We start from the raw sequence: 11,642 nt of genomic DNA, 5'->3' as shown, positions 1-11,642 counted from the left end.
GCGCCGCACCTCGCCGTCGCCGTCCCCGTCCCCGACACCGTCGCCATGAGCAACTAATTTAATTTGATGTTAGTAGTAGTTAATTGAGTTAGATTTTGTTAGATTTTTTTTTAGTTCATAGATATTTTTGTTAGATGTGTAGTTCATAGATTTTTCTGTTAGATTTTTTTTCATATTGTGTAATTAGTTTGTTCATATTGTGTTAGATTTTTTTATGATTTTCTTGTTGTAATTTAGATGTCAAATTTTTATGATTTTAATTTAGATGTCAATTTTTTTCATATTGTGTAAGTAATTTAGATGTCAAATTTTTATGATTTTTTTTGTTCATAGAATTTTTATGATTTTTTTCTGTTGTAATTTTGTTCATAGAATTTTAATGATTTTTTTGTTCATAGTATTTTCTTTGCCAATTTATTGTGTATGTATAGGAAAATTGTGAATGATATAAGTCATTTATGAATATGTTCATATTTAAAATAGAGGAAAAAGAAAAAAATAAGAAGAGAAAGTGTTTAATATAATTAGTTAGAAAAATAATAGAACTATAGTTAAACTAGTTTATTTTTAGTAAGTACTACTTTATTTTATTTATAGTAAGTGCTTCATATATAGTTGAACTAGCTAGTTGATTTAATAAACTACTTTATTTAACTATATATAGTAGTAGTTCCCGCATCGACGTCGGCGATGCCTATCTTGCATCCTCATCATCGTCGACTCGGCGGTGGAGGCCTGTTTGATCAGGGCCATGTTCGGGACTAGGCTCCGCCGGGCTGGTATTGAGAAGTGCTACCTTCCGGGGGACGTAGGTTGGTGAGGAGGCAGCCCGTTGTTGATCCGATTCTTGTTTGGTGGTGGTCGCGTGGGCCAGTGACGGTGCCGAGGCTTCCGGATACCGCGGAGGTGGTACGTCACCGTGTCAGCGAGGAGGACGATCACGTCCGTCGCTACATGGTTGCATTGAAGGGCAGGTTCGACAATACCTGACAGGTTCTTCAGGGATCTCACTGGAGCTATGATCCTGTGATGGTTCCTTATCTTTGGGTGTCCATCGCCCGCGACGATACCTGTCGGGCGCTACGGTTCTAGATGTATTAGTGATGCTATATGTATGATAGTATTCGAGGAGTATTAGTGATAATATTTGACGATGTACGGAGACAAGAGATGATGTACTTTTGCTTATAATTGAATGCATGCTAATTTGAACACTACTTTATTTTATGATTTGGTTTTGCTTATTGAATGCTCATATTGGAAAAGTACTCCTACTTTGAATGCTTAAATTGGAGAGCACTATGCAGAAATCTAGGAGCCCCCTCCATCATCCACTCCGTCGTGGGGGTAGCTTCTCCTTCATTCCTGTGTGCTAGACAATTTGGTGTAATAATGCACTCGGGAATGAAAGGAGGAGCTACGTACCATCACCGATAGTCAACCCGTGATTAATAATAATGATCTAATTTAGGTTTTTTAGTACATATATTTAATTGTACAAGTTTAATATTTGAATTATGAACATATGCCGGAAATGTCATACTCGGACGACGAAAACCGTCTGGGGGAGTGCGACTGGTGCCACGATGACCGAGGTATGTGCGACAGGTTCATTGAGCTGGACGAAGATCAGCGCTTCAGCATTAAGCTCGAGGAGACCTTGGATGTTCATACGGTACGCAACGACGACAAAAGTTTTTTTTCGTAATTAAGCACGACTTCAACTATTTTAACGTGTATTTTTCATCTTTTCCAATTCGACTAGCTTATCCCATGCTATGCAAGACGCTATGTCTTGGAGATGATGGGTTTTGAAGACCATGAAAGTATGGAAACCAAAAAAATTCTTCTAAAGACCCATCATGGTGTGGATTTTCAAGTAAAGTTGTACAATGCTGAGAGTGTAACCCATTTTGGTTGCAAAAATTGGAAAGCACTTTGCAAGATGTATGGTTTTGATGAGGGTATGCTTGTCACCATTGATGAGGTTATGTACCTAGGGTAGGATCATGGACCTGTCTAGGATACCATACCCAAGGACACCCTTAGAAGAAGCTACCTTCCAGTCGGCCAAGAGGGACTTCACTCGACGAACCCAAGGACACTCGACGGTGAAGATAGCCACTCGACGATGAAGATAGCCACTCGACCATGAAGCTAACCACTCGACGGCCAGGAGACCTAAAGTCACTCAGCATGCAATGGTCTGTCATTAAGTAGCTTTAATAGTCTTCATAGCACTTTATGAGGGTGTTACCAGTAACCCCCTGTCTTAATGTACTTTAAACCCTGCATAACTGAGGGCCGGAGGGGTCTGGCGAACTCTATATAAGCCACCCCCTCCTCAGTGTAGAGGGTTCGCACCCCTGTAACCCGTATACACATAAACCAGTCGACCTCCTCCGGGCTCCGAGACGTAGGGCTATTACTTCCTCAGAGAAGGGCCTGAACTCATAAAAACACTCGTGTGTAGAACTACTCCATAGCTAGGATCTTGCCTCTCCATACCTATCCCCCATTTTATTGTCAGACTTAGAACCACGACAGTTGGCGCCCGTCTTGGGGCAGGTGTCTTAGCGAGTTTTTGGAGAAGTTGCAATTTGTTCGATTGCCTTCATCATGGTTTCCGGCGGAGCTCTGGTCGAGGGCCGCGAGATTCGTCTCGGTGCGCTCGCTTTCATCGCCGACGACTCCGCTTGGCTCCAGGAGGCACCACTCGACATCGACGCGCTCCCCGTCCGGGGGGCAACGCACTTTCGGGCGTGTGTCCGCGGCGTCCTGCTGCGACAGCCGTCGACCCCATACCGGTCGACTCCTGCACTGTCTTCCCTCCCTGTCTCCCGCCAGCGCAAGCGCTCTGGTCGGTTGAGGCTTCAGCGATGGGTGAGGCACGCAGTGGCTCGCCAATCGTCCACCACCCAAGTCGCGGCGATTGAGCCCGACGAATCTCTCTACGGCCTGTTTGATCTGTCGACTGGCTCCGTAGAGACTGCATCCGAGTGCGACAGTAGTGATCCAGCGGTGGAGGTCCTGATGGTCAATGGGCCTCGTAGCCCTCCTGGTTTCCCCCGCATCGACGGGATGGACGATGGAGGCGACCCCGCTCAGGCCGACGAAGAATATCAGCCCGAGCCGCTCACTTCTCATTAAAGAGAAGATCTTCGCCGCTGGAACATGGATGCCCTGCATACTCCCATCGCAGGAGAAACTCCTGAGGCTCGTGCCTTGGAAGAGGCGCGTTTGGCCAACTTGGCTGAACGCACTTAACTAGAGAACCTCCAGCGAGCACTCGACGAGCGCGCGCGTCAACGAGTACCCGACTCCAGCCGACGTCAGCTCTTTCCGCAACTGACTCAGGTATATCGGACCCCGATTCAGAATTTGGCAGCTGCAGCCCGTATAGCGGAGTCAATTCAGCCCTCTCAGTCGGAGGCTGGAAGAGGCTTGATGAAGATCAGAGATTTTCTCCAGGCGGCAGGAGATCAAAATTCAGTTGTGTCACAGTCGTGCAACAGGATTCACAGTCGATCCGTCGCCGCGAATACTGTTCAGTCGGCTCACAGTCCAAAGTCGCCTCCGAGGCGCGTGGGACGTGAAGGCCGGCGGGACCACTATGATGATCGATTTGATCATGACGACAGGCGTCGAGTGCCTACTCCTCCCCCGAGAAGTGGGTCTAACGCCCATCGGCAGCAAGATGACAGACGCTAGCTCAGTTTTGGGCGGAGAGCTCCAGTCGACCCCAGAGAGCCGGGCTTTGACGCGAGATCCATCATCGTGCAAGGTTTGGTCGACCGGAACAGAGCTCATAGAGGTGGCCATGACAGAGATGTGCCCACAAGCAGCCGAGTCCACGTTTCAGGTCCAGAATGCTTTAGCAGAGCCATCAGAGCCGCAGTGATACCCCCCAACTTCAGGTTGGCAACTGGAGTACCGGAGAGTCTAAGCCTGAAACTTGGCTTGAAGACTACCGAGTGGCTGTACAAATTGGTGGCGGTAATGATGAGGTGGCTATGAAGCATTTGCCACTTATGCTAGAGGGTTCGGCCAGGGCGTGGTTGAATCAGTTAGCTCCTAGCAGCATTTACACCTGGGAAGATCTTTCCCGAGTGTTCGTCAGGACGTTCGAGGGAACTTGCAAGCGACCGGCCGGATTGACAGAGCTGCAAGTTTGTGTACAAAAGTCGAGTGAAACATTGAGAGATTACATCCAGAGATGGATCACTTTGCATCATACTGTAGAGAATGTGTCAGACCATCAAGCGGTCTGCGCCTTCAAGGATGGTGTCAAGAACAGAGAGTTGAGCCTGAAGTTTGGTCGAACTGGAGATATGACCCTGAGTCGGATGATGGAAATAGCCACCAAGTACACCAATGGCGAAGAAGAGGACCGACTCCGGAGTGGCAAGTACAAGCCGAGTCAGTCGGAGAAAGGAAACTCCAGTCGGAAGCAGAAGCGAAAGGCCGAAACGGATGCTCCTGGAGAGGCTCTGGCCGTGACTCAGGGCAAATTCAAAGGGAAGCCCAAAGGATCTTGGAACCCCAAGAAGGTAAAGGATAAGGAAGGTAATGACGTGATGGATCTACCGTGTCATGTCCACACGAAGAAAGACGAAGAGGGTAACTTCATCTACCCAAAGCATACCACTCGCCAGTGCCGGCTCTTAATCCAGCAGCTTCAAGGAAAACAGCCGAAGGACAAAGAGAAGGAGTCGGACAAGGCCGAGGACAAGGAGGACAGTGATGGAGAGTACCCTCATGTCAACTCCAATCTGATGATTTTTGCTGATGTAGAGAGCAAAAGTCGACTGAAAGTGATCAACCGTGAGGTCAATATGGTCGCCCCGGCAACACCAAGCTATCTGAGATGGTCGCAAACTCCCATTACTTTCAACCAGTCCGATCACCCTACTCACATTGCCACCCCTGGGAGGCAAGCGCTGGTGGTCGACTCAGTCGTCGAAGGCACTTGACTGACGAAGGTATTGATGGATGGCGGCAGTGGATTGAATATACTGTATGCAGAGACGCTCAAGGGAATGGGCATTTCGATGTCCAGGCTCAGTTCCAGCAATATGAGTTTTCACGGAGTCATCCCTGGAAAGAAGGCTGAGTCACTCGGCCAAATAGCTCTGGATGTAGTGTTTGGCGACTCGAAGCATTTCCGCAAAGAGAAGCTGACATTTGAAGTCGTGGATTTCCGAAGCGCCTACCACACTATTTTGGGAAGACCAGCCTATGCCCGCTTCATGGCTCGACCATGTTATGTGTACCTCAAATTAAAGATGCCTGGCCCAAAAGGCGTGATCACTATCACTGGCAGCCGGAAGAAGGCAGAAGAGTGTTTCCAGAAAGGCTCAAAGATTGCGGATGACCAGATAACAGTGGTAGAGCTGGAGGAATACAAGAAAAATGCAGATCCGAGTGATTTGTTGCGGGCCAAGAAGCCCGCCACAGAGTCAGCATTTCAGTCGTCTGGGGAGACGAAGCCAGTTCATATCCACCCGACTGACCCCAGTGTAGCTCCGACCCATATTTCCACAACACTCGACTCTAAATAGGAAGAAGCGCTCATCCAGTTCCTCCGTGAGAACTGGGACATCTTTGCATGGAAGCCAGCTAACATGCCGGGTGTTCCCAGGGGGCTGGCTGAGCATCGCCTTAGAGTCGACTCAAAAGCGAAACCTGTTAAAGAACATCTTCGATGGTCCGCCGTTCAGAAGAAAAAAGCCATTGGCGAGGAGGTGGCTCGACTCCTTGCAGCAGAGTTTATCCGAGAGATATACCACTTCGAGTGGCTCGCCAATGTCGTCATGGTTCCCAAGAAGGACAACTCACTTCGCATGTGTATTGATTTCAAACATATCAATCGGGCCTGCCCAAAAGATCATTTTCCTCTCCCTCGCATCAACCAAATTGTCGACTTGACCGCAGGGTGCGAGAGATTGTCTTTTTTAGACGCTTATTCCGGGTATCATCAGATCCGTCTGTATGGACCTGACGAAATCAAAACAGCTTTCATCACTCCATTCGGATGCTTATGCTATATCACCATGCCATTCGGCCTCAAGAATGCCGCAGCCACGTTCATGAGAATGATTCAAAAGTGTTTACTCACTCAAATCAGTCGGAATGTGGAAGCGTACATGGATGATATCGTGGTCAAGTCATAAAAGGGTTCCGACCTATTGACTGACCTAGCTGAAACATTTGCCAATCTCAGAAGGTATGATATCAAGCTCAATCCATCAAAGTGCACATTCGGAGTACCTGGCGGAAAGTTACTCGGTTTTCTCGTTTCAGAACGAGGAATCGATGCTAACCCAAAAAAAGTTGGCACCATACTCCGAATGAAACGCCCTGTGCGTGTGCACGACGTCTAGAAGCTTACTGGATGCTTGGCCGCGTTAAGTCGATTCATCTCTCGCCTCGGTGAAAAGGCATTTCCCCTTTACCGACTGATGAAGAAGGCAGACAAGTTCGAGTGGACTCCAGAAGCTGATGCAGCGTTTGCCGAGTTAAAAACTCTGCTCTCCACCCAGCCGGTGCTTGCTGCTCCAATCAGCAAAGAGCCTCTGTTGCTTTATATTGCAGCCACAGGACAAGTCGTCAGTACAGTACTTACGGTCGAGCGGGAAGAAGAAGGGAAAGCCTTCAAAGTTCAGCGCCCAGTGTATTATCTCTCTGAAGTTTTGACCCCATCGAAGCAAAGATATCCTCATTATCAGAAGCTTTTACTCCCTCCGTTCCTTTATCTAAGGTGCATTTTTTCCAGCTCGGTGACCAAGGCAGCAATTTTTGGAGCATCTGGGACAATACTACCCCTGGTATTAGCTTAGCGTTGGAAATCAATTAGGTGAGCTTCCACTGATTTGGCCGCTGCATGCAGATACGCTGCCGGCCTTGCATGGCACATGCAATCCCCGTATCCCAAGAAATCAGCGATGCAAATAACTTTGTTGCCTCCTATAGGAAAATGAGCTCGCGCTGCAGAGAGAAAAAGGGAGGGAAGTCACTTGGCGCCAACAGAATGCAGATTTTAAAATATGTTCTCGTGTACAAAATGAGTCAACTCCCCATGGTTTTCTTCATTTCCCCCTTCTTCCAGTACTTGGCCAACAGAAAACATGGTTGATCTAGACTTGCATCGAGCACCTAATTGGGATTCAATTGAGGAGAACGAAGACCGGGCCTGTGATCTTGGATACGACTATGACTGGCTAGCTTCCGATGACTCCGACGACGGTATGTTCTTGTGCAATCTCACCTTTTTGCAGTAATACTAGCAGAATAATTTTTTATTGCGGGCTCCATGTAGAAGTTGAGCATTCCCTCCATGACGGCAATGGATGCGAGCATGATCGACTTCATGCCAGCAAAGAAGCCGACGATGAGGCGGACCTCCTTGAACACAGGCGAGCTGCTTCTGCGGAGCACGGGCGACTTGACGTACGCACGCCGGCGGAAGACGCGGGGCGCGGCCAACGCGCCGGCGGGCGCGGACGCGGGCACGGCCAAGGCGCAGGCGGGCGCGGACGCGGGGACGGCCACGGCCAACGCGCCGGCGGGCGGGGACGCGCGCGAGGCCAACATGCAGACGGACCCGGCCATGCAGTGGACGCAACGCAGGCTTCACAGGTATACGTACTGTATGTATTCCATACTCCTTGAACCAGATCATGTACTCCGGGGTAGTACTTGAACCGTTGTGTCACCATCTCTGCTCAGGTGGATCACCGAGGCGCTGGTGGACGAGGCCACGCAGAGGATGGAATACAGTGCAAGCCACCGGTGAATCCAACGGAGAAGTGGTGGCCAGTGTCCTTTTGCACGATGGTTTCGCTCAGAAGTAGGAAGACCTTCTATCCTGGGGCGATCCGGCTTGGTACAACCAGGGCCTATCTCTTCGACAGTGAACATGTTCTTATAGATTCTCGTGCGCGCCGGACCGGTGAAGTATTCATCCAGGGAACGGTTGTCATGTTCCCCTGCCATCTTGCGAACATCACCACCGGTGACCAAGGAGTTGATGCGGCAGGTTCTATGTGTGCACATGACTCAGGCCATGGAGAAGATGCTGCTGGTGGATGCGATGGCTCGGAAGTGGAAGAAGCTGCCAGTATGCACGCGGGCATTGGACGTGCTCGTGGTGCACATGATGTCGTGCTTAAACGCGTGCGTGCGGCGCTACTTGCTGGTCCTGTCGTCGGGCGTGGCCGTGGAGGTGACGACAATGCCGCCGGGGACGCCAGTGACGCTCGACGTGGTCGTCGACGCTTGGGCTTGGCTGGTCGCAGCAGAATGCGCCCGGCTCTGACGAAGTGGCAAGGCGGCCTTACCGAAGTTGTTCCATCTTTGCTAAATGGCAGCAGCAATGATGCAACCAGCCCTGCCGACGTTAACCAAGGTGACTGTACAGAAAGTGTTCCATCTTCAGTAAATGGCAGCGGCAATGATGCAACTAGCCCCGCCGGCAACGTTAACCCATGCATCCGTGTGGAGTTGAACAAAGGTGTTGTTCCAGAGAGTGACCCTGGAGTACAAGCTGAAGTAGCTGACACCGGCAGCAACAATGGTTAGTCTTCTGCATGAGTTATTTCTGTAGAGAATGTTAGTTCTTTTTAGCTGAAAGTAATTCAGTTCTTGTTCTGAATATTCTGTAGGCTCAAATGCTAATCAAAAAAAGAAGCGAAGATGGTACCCAGACCATCAAAAGCAAGAAATTTATGCTATGCTATTAGAGCGGACAAATCAAGGCGTACTAAACCAAGGGGTGGTGGACGAGGTGGCAGAGCTTTGTCAAGTTAATTACCGGACTATTCAAAACATATGGTCGAGAGGCAAGAAAGCCGGTGGTATTCATGGAGTAGCAAACAAAAGGGTGAAAACTTGTGGCCGCAAGAAGATACCGTTTGATTCAGATGCCATAAAAAAGATTGAATTGAGCAAAAGAACTACGCTCAAAGATCTTGCTAATGAGCTTCAAATGGCGAAGACAACTTTACGAAGAAGGTTGAAGGAGGGCAGACTGAAGCGCCATACAAATTCAATTAAATCCACATTGACTGATGACAACAAGGTGGGTCGGATTCGGTTTTGTTTATCCATGTTGGATGAGCTAAGTGTGCCTGAAGAACCCAGATTTAAAGGCATGTACAATGTCATTCACATTGATGAGAAGTGGTTCTACCGCACTAAAGGTACCCAGAACTACTACTTGGCACCTGATGAAGAAGAACCCTATCGCAGCACACAGAGCAAGGGATTTATCGAGAAAGTGATGTTCTTGGCAGCAGTAGCAAGGCCTCGTTATGATGATCATGGTGTCATGACTTTTGATGGCAAGATTGGAATTTGGCCGTTCACATATCAGGACTTTGCAAAGAGGCGTAGCCCTTACCGAGAGAGGGGGGAAGAGGTAACCAAGGTTTTGCCGTCGGTGATGAAGGATGTCAGTAGAGATTATATGGTGAACAAGCTGCTACCTGCCATCAAGGCTTTGTGGCCGGCTTCGGAACGCGGACGCATAATATACATTCAGCAAGATAATGCAAAGACCCATATTGCTGTGAATGACAGTATGTTTTGTGCAGCGGCACATGCGGATGGATGGGATATTAGGCTTACATGTCAGCCGCCGAACTCACCTGATTTGAACATTCTTGACTTAGGATTCTTTGCTGTACTTCAGGCTCTTTTTGAGAAGATGTCCCCTGGTAAAATTGCTGATATTGTTGCAAAGGTGAAAAAAGCATATGACACCTACCCGGCTGAGAGAAGCAACCGTATTTTTCTTACCCTTCAGTCATGCATGTGCGAGGTACTGAAGCAGAAAGGAGGTAACCGGTACAAGGTTCCGCACATGAGGAAGTCATTTCTGGCGGCACTCGAAATGCTTCCGGACGTAGTACCCTACGATGCTGATGTTGTAATTGCTGCTATTGAAGCCCTTCCAGATGCTTGATGTACTTCTTGTGGCTTGTTATCAGTAATAATCTAGGCAACTTCGTTACTTATACAGTCATGAATTTAAACATACTCGTACTGTACTTGTAGCCTTATTCATAATCTCAGTGAACTTGTTCTTTGTTTTCTGATGCTTATTACTCCATGCCATCAAGTAATCTTAAAATAACTTGTTGTTAATTTTTTTGGTGATTTTTATTACTCCATGACTTCGACTTATCTATTGCTTTGAGAGTAGAACATTGCAAGTAACAGTAACCAACAAAATGAGCTTCATTCATGCCAAAGTATGATGTCACTTAACAAACTCATGCAATAAAAAAAAGACTTTGGGCACATTGACAATTTATGAAATCACACCAAATATTTAGTGCTAAGCGGAGAGTAGTTGCGTCACTGATTATGTGGTCATTTCTTCATCATCTTTGGATCATACGATGTCATCAAGGACTTCAGTATGAAATCCCTATATGATTCCATTCCTGGGGGTACCGAGTCCGGCATTGAATCTGGGGCATAAAATCGTTCCACACTCACTTCACTTGCTTTGGCAGCTTGCATTGCTTCAAACTCTGAATCGATGGTCTCGGCATCGCTATCGACCTCATCATTCTTGATGGCCTTGTCATCTACCGCGTTGCTCTTATCGTTCTCCTCGCCATATTGGTGCTCCCCTTGATCGACGCCTCCAGTTGTGTCGCTAAAAGTTAGAACAAGGCATGTCATACTAGTACATGTACAGATATGATGGATAAGAGCAAACGTATAAGTGGGACTAACCAAAAATCGGTGATGTTATTTGACATGACGGATATTCCGTACATACGGCAAAGGACAGTGCGCCGAGCATTGCTTGACATGGCATGCTTGAAGAGGCCGATGCGGCGTATGGTTCGGACACCACGCAGTTCACGACCTCGTTGACGGTGGCGATTCCGGCCTTGGAAGAAGTTACAGACCGGATGTCGAGCAGCATGTGTGCGCAATAACCCGGCTTGTTGGACATCGCCGTTGTCGGCCGTGGCCACATCATGCAAAATCTGGTCGGCGAGCTTCACGTCGGACAACAGAGGCGACGAGTCCTCGGCGAGACACCGGCCGTGGTCTTGCACCTCACTAAACAGGCCCAAGGACTCGTCCGTTTCTTCCGCCTGACTGAACAGTTCCATAGCGGGATCATCCTCTTGGCTAAAAACATGCAGCAACGAGTTGAACCTATCTTCCTCTAGCGTGAACGGATCCATGGTGGAAGAGAAAAGGCGTCCGTTCAGAAGTTTTGTTCGTGTGATGCTTTCTGTTCTCAGGAAAAGGCTTAGATCAGGTAGAGAAAATTGTTCTATACGCTCTCAAAGAGGAAACAATAAAATAATGGGATTGCATGGGACGGGATATACATTTTCCTAATTAATGATGGTTCCCTTTTTTCCCAACAAAACGCATTAAGTGCTTGGCTTGATTTTAGCATCAGGAGGATAGCTACCATGTATGTCGGCCGTGGAGGGGTAAAAGAGGGATTAAGTGAGATTACAACAAATACACCTTACATTGTGAAATTTTTGTAAAAAAAAATGCACCTTAGATAAAGGAACGGAGGGAGTATATGGGATCTACATGACCATGAAGAAGGTTGCTCATTATTTCTCTGATCATGACATTACAGTCATCAGCGACGCACC

The sequence above is a fragment of the Triticum dicoccoides genome, chromosome 7B (assembly GCF_002162155.2).
Source record: "Triticum dicoccoides isolate Atlit2015 ecotype Zavitan chromosome 7B, WEW_v2.0, whole genome shotgun sequence".
Classification (NCBI taxonomy): domain Eukaryota; kingdom Viridiplantae; phylum Streptophyta; class Magnoliopsida; order Poales; family Poaceae; genus Triticum; species Triticum dicoccoides.
This window is presented reverse-complemented; position numbering follows the sequence as displayed.